The sequence below is a fragment of the Dipodomys spectabilis genome, unplaced genomic scaffold (assembly GCF_019054845.1).
Source record: "Dipodomys spectabilis isolate Male_0828 unplaced genomic scaffold, ASM1905484v1 ptg000135l, whole genome shotgun sequence".
NCBI lineage: Eukaryota > Metazoa > Chordata > Mammalia > Rodentia > Heteromyidae > Dipodomys > Dipodomys spectabilis.
In genome coordinates this window covers 411,824-417,844 of record NW_024870812.1, presented here as the reverse complement: position 1 = coordinate 417,844, position 6,021 = coordinate 411,824, and the positions used below count along the sequence as shown (strand labels likewise).

Below are 6,021 nucleotides of genomic sequence, written 5' to 3'. Positions count from 1 at the left end.
ACTAACATTCACTGAAACTTGAATTCTATTTTTATTTGAAATATGGCTAGTGTAACTGTGTGTCTGAATTTTTAATTTTATGTAATTTTGCTTACTGTAGGTATTGTCACTTACAGCTTTGTGGCTGGCTACTCAGCTGAGTAGAACAAATTTGGCCTCTGATGAAGGCTTAGAGCACCTCCAAAGTAATCCAGGAATACAAGCCATGTAAGTCACTAAGCTTTTTGGTAGTCACAGTAAGAAACAGTAAAATAAGAAAATAAATAAAACCTACAATTAAAAACACCAAAGGAGCTTTAATCAAAATTCAGCAAAATTTATCTAGTATTTAAAGCTTAATCCTCAGATTTCAGCATTCTGAGTAGCTAGGATTACAAATGTGAACTACTGTCATGTGTTTGTTAGTTTTTAAAATACCAAGTCAGCATTGTTACTTACCTGGGAGGGGAGATACCATGATTACGAAGGTGATTTTCCCAGGGAAAGGCTTATCTATTACATTCCAGATGTGCTGACTCCTGTGATTTCCTCAAATGTGAGAAATTCGACTGCATAAATTGTGGTAGTGGAGGACTGTGTTAGTGCTCTACCCTGGATAACTAACTAACTAGATAGATAGATGATAGATAGATAGATAGATAGATAGATAGATAGATAGATAGATAGATAGCATTGTATTTTATATTGGCCTCATCTCCTTTCCTGCACTCAGCAGTCGCTTGGTCCTAAGGACTACTGTAAAGGATGAGGTACTTCTAGGCCTACTTTGTAGTTGCTAGGAACTACAAGGAGTAGAGAAATCAGCTAGAACTCACCATGAGAAAATAAATGAGGCTGTTGGGTGCGGGTGGCTTACACATGTAATCCTAACTACTCAAGAGGCTGAGATCTGAGGATTGCAGTTCAAAGCCAGCCCAGGTAGGAAAGCTCATGAGATTCTTATCCTCAATTAACCACCAGAAAACCAGAAGTGGGCTCTGGTTCAAGTGGTAGAGCACTTCATTTGTCCTGAAGAGCTCAGGGACAGCACCCAGAGTTCAAGTCCCATGACTTACAAAAAATAAAAAGAAAGAAAACAAATAGGTGACCAGAGCCAATGGCTCATACCTGTAATTCTAGCTAGTCAGAAGGCTGAGATCTGAGTATCAATGTTCCACACTAGCCTGGGCAGGAAAATCTATGAGATTCTTATTTCCAATTAACCCCTGAAAACCATAAGTGACAATGTAACTCAAAGCGGTAGAGCACTAGCCTTGAGCACAAAAGATCAGGGACAGGATCCAGGACCTGAGTTCAAGCCCCACAACCGACCAAAAAAAAAAAAAAGAAGAAGAAGAAGAAAGAAGAAAAAGGAATGAGAAGCCACCTTAATGAAATAGCTAGGCAAGTACAATATACAGAATAACTCCTCCCTTCCTTCTTTTCTTCCTTCTATTCCTTCACATCCTTTCCCCACCTATCTTAGAACTTAAACTCAGAGTCTCATGATTTTAGGTAGGTACTCTAACAGATGAGTTATACACCTGCTTTTTTTTTTTTGCTTTAGTCATTTTTTTTCTTTTTTGGTGGGGGGGATGGAGGGTCCAGTCATGGGGCCTGAACTCTGGACCTGGGCGCTGTCCCTCAGTTCTTCAGCTCAAGGCTAGTGCTCTACCACTTGAGCCTCAGCGCCACTTCCGGCTCTTTTCTTTTTGCTTATGTGGTGCTGAGGAATCGAACCCAGGGACTCAGGCATGCAAGCCAAGCGCTCTACCACTGAGCCACCTTCCAAGCCACCATTTTTCTTCTTTCGGTTATGTGACTTGAATTCTGTGCCTGGGTGTTGTCCCTGAGCTCTTCAGCTCAAGTCGCGGGCTCTACTGCTTGACCCACAGTACCACTTCTCATTTTCTAGTGGTTTATTGGAAATAAGAGTCTCACTGGGCTACCTGGGCTGGCTTTGATCTGTGATCTTCAGATCTCACCTCCTGCATAGCTAAGATTACAGTTATGAGCCACCTGCACCCAGCTCAGCTTTAGCCATTTTTGTGGTAGGGTTTTATTTCTATGAACAGGCCAGCATGGACCACAATCCTTCTTTTTACCTTTTCTGAGTAGATGAAATAAGAAGTACAATGCATGGGGTTCAGATATTGATTGAGATCCAATATTTTGAATGTTTTTCCTGGGCTAACATCAAATCATAATCCTCTCTGTATCAGTCAAGAGGCAGCAGATAGCATTACAAGTGTGAGCTCCCATCCCTGGCTCAAATTTCTGATGACTAAAACATCTGAACAAAGTTTTAATAATTTCAAATGTTGAATATGGGGACAATGGGTGCTCTTACTTGCCTAGTTTCAAATTGCACCAAAATCCTCAATATTAACTTTGATTTCCTAGATTCATTAAATAAGGAGATAAACTTTAAAAAGCAATTGACTAAAGAAAAAAGCTAAACATAATACATCCTTACCATTGTAACTTTGGACTTAACACCTTGTCAATCATTGCTTGCATCATAGTTGTTTGTCTGGGAAGTATATTCCATACATAGATCATGCCATCCCCAAGGTCGAGGGCTAAGCATCCTATATCCACAGGAGTGAAATCCAGGCTGTAGGCACACACACCAAAGGAAGGTAGATTCCAGCAGCATTGTAGATGGCAATGTCCAAACATATGACCTGAAGTTTTAGGGCAGCTTAAATAGAGCTTTTTCCTGAGGAATAATACTCTATTAAGGCATACCTCTTCTTCTGGGTTTATCACTGTTTAATTGGAGACAAATCTCATGGACTTTCCTGCTTGGGCTGGCCTGAAATCATGTTCCTCAGATGTCAGCCTCCTAAGCAGCAAGGCTTATAGGCATGAGCTACCAATGTCTAAATTAATTATTCCTTTAGTAAAAACAAAATGGCGACAGTATGGTTTAACAGAGAGCTTGAATCCTTTTCTGAGCCTTAGACATTTTTTGACTAGAAGCAGAATAACAAACTGACATGTGGGAAACAATCTACCATATTAAACATTTTTCAGAAGAGTATCTGGCTCATCAGTTTGGCTCTTGTCCTGCTATTCTAATGGGGACTTTTCTGCCTGGGCTGGATTTGAAACACAATCCTTACATCTCCTCCTCCTGAGTAAGATTATAGGCATGAGTCACCTATACCTGGCACCATCCACATTTCTGTACAAGCGAATAAAGCTCAGTTATATACTGTCTACCTCTTTAACTAAAAGCAGGTAAGAAACCAAAATTGAATTTGAAATTCAGTTGAATATGAGTCTATATTCTTTTTTTATTTATTATTTTTTTATTGTGAAAATACTGTACAGAGGGATTACAATTACATGGGCAAGATAGTGAGTACATTTCTTATCAAGCATTGTAGCCTCCTCCTTTGTTTACCCTTCCCATCCCTTCCCATTCTCCCCCTGTCCCCCAACCCAATATTCCTCCCTCCCATGTTGTAAAGTTCGTTTTCGACATGACAACTTGTACTTCTAATTGTTGCAACAGATCCACCTCTATCCTTATTTAAACGACTTTTTTTTTCCCCTGCCTCTCCACAAATTATACTGACATCAAATACAGTGAAAACAGGGGTTATACTGTGGGTGAGGGACATACAAAGCAACAAAGAAATAATCTTATAATTGCGTTAGAAACAAATGCATGAGAAGAAACATTTAAATACATATCTTTGGGTTCATTTTCCTAACATCACTTAATCTGACCTTTTCTGCATGACTCATACATATACTAGATATTGCAAATAAGGGCAATCATGGGACCTATGTTTCTTTGGGCTTGGCTTACTTCACTTAATATAATATTTTCCAAGTCTTTCCATTTCCTAAAAAATGGGGCAATGTCATTCTTTCTGATGGAGGCATAGAATTCCATTGTGTATATATACCACATTTTCCATTCATCTACTGAAGGGCATCTGGATTGGTTCCATATCTTAGCTATGGTAAATAATGCTGCAATAAACATAGTTGTGTTGGTAGCTTTAGTGTGGTCTTGTTTGTAAACATTTGGGTAAATGCCCAAAAGTGGGACTGCTGGGTCATAGGGGAGTTCTATGTGAAGTCTTTTCAGGAACCTCCATACTGCTTTCCAAAATGGTTGAACAAGTTTACACTCCCACCAACAATGAAGTAAAGTTCCCTTCTGTCCACATCCCCTCCAGCATCTGTTGTTATTTTTGCCATTCTAACTGGGTTGAGGTAGTATCTTAATGTTGTTTTGATTTGCATTTCTTTTATTGCTAGGGAGGTTGAGCATTTCTTCATGTGTCTATTGACCATCCTTCTTTCTTCTTCAGAGAAGTTTCTCTTTAAGTCTTTAGCCCACTTATTTATTCGGTAGTTGTTTCTTTGAGGATTTGTTGTTGTTCGATTTAATTTTTTGAGTTCCAAGTATATTTTATATATGAGAACCTTGTCCGTTGTATGCCTAGTGAAGATCTTCGCACAAACCGTGGGCTTTCTATTGATCTTGCTAGCTATGTCCTTTCCTATACAGAATCTCTGCAACTTCGCCCCACAAAAAATAAAATACCTAGGAATTAACTTAACCAAAGAAGTGAAGGATCTCTATGATGAAAACTTTAAAAACTTGAAAAAGGAAATCAAAAGAAAACTTAGAAAAGGGCAAAAACTCCCATGCTCCTGGATTGGAAAGATTAACATCGTGAAAAAGGCAATACTTTCCAAGGCTATCTACAAATTCAATGCTATATCTATCAAAATTACAACCTCAGTCTTCAAGGAAATAGAAGAGGCAATCCAAAAATTCATATGGAACAATAAAAGTCCTCGAATAGCAAAAACGCTCCTCAACGGAAAGAACACTGCTGGAGGAATATCAATACCAAATTTCAAACTCTACTATAAAGCCATAGTAATCAAAACAGCTTGGTGCTGACACAAGAACAGACCTCAGGACCAATAGAATAGAATTGAATATTCAGAAATGAACCTACAGACCTATAGCCATCTAATCTTTGATAAGTGAGCTAAAAAAATAGAATGGAAGAAAGACAGCCTATTCAGTAAATGGTGCTGGCAAAATTGGTTAACTATTTTGTAGAAAACTAAAGCTAGATCCTTACATATCACCCTGCACCAGAATCAACTCCAAATGGATCAAAGACCTCGAAGTCAAAGCAGACACTCTGAAAACATTACAGGATGGAATAGGAGTCTATATTCTTTTTTTTTTTAATTTAATTTAATTTTATTTGTGAACATACTGTACAGAGGAGTTACAGTTACATGGGCAGGATAATGCGTACATTTCTTACAAAGCATTGCAGCCTCCTCCTTTGTTTACCCTTCACATCCCTTCCCAGCCTCCCCCCTCCCCCCCTAATCCCAATCCTTCTCCTTCCCCCCAGTTCCCCCCCCCCCCGCACCAACGTTGTAAAGCTCGTTTTGGACATGAGGAGTCTATATTCTTAACAACTGGGTTGTAAATTATTTGATCTTTGCACGTCTCTTAGTAGATATAGACACATGTGTTGGGTCTTCGTCCATCCCATGAAAGAAGGACAGCATCCCAGGAAAGGTAAGTGAGGCCGCTAGCCCGTTCCTCAGCCTCCCCTAGCCCGGGGGACAATCAGATGCAGTGGGGAGTCAAGTCAAGCAGGAACTCATTTATTAACATGGAGCATGCCCTTTTAAAAGAAAAAGACTGCGTGGGAGGGGAGGAAATCGAACCAACCAATCACTGTAAAGGCCATACCTTATATGCACCTAAGCTTCCATGAGTTGTTTACGCACTGAACATAAACAATTCTGGCTCAGCCCACTCAACTTCCTCTCCGGTCCATCTTTGCTGCCTGTGTTCCCACACACATGTCATGATTTTTCTATTTCAAATGGTCCATGAGAGATAGCTGGGCATGGTATGGTAAGAATGTAATTCCATCACTTGTGAGGCTGAAGCAGAAGCAAAGTAAGTTCAAAGCCATCTTGGCTATGTAGTGAGATGACATTTCAGAAGGGCAGAAAGCAAATGGCTCCTGACTA

General features: G+C 39.7%; 1 non-coding gene across 1 annotated transcript; it reads left to right on the top strand.

Moving 5' to 3' along the window:
• The first annotated feature begins 430 nt into the window (after window positions 1–430).
• Window positions 431–594, top strand: LOC122116462. Its single transcript, XR_006148980.1, has one exon. It is a non-coding gene; the product is annotated as a U1 spliceosomal RNA (small nuclear RNA).
• The last annotated feature ends 5,427 nt before the right edge of the window (window positions 595–6,021 follow it).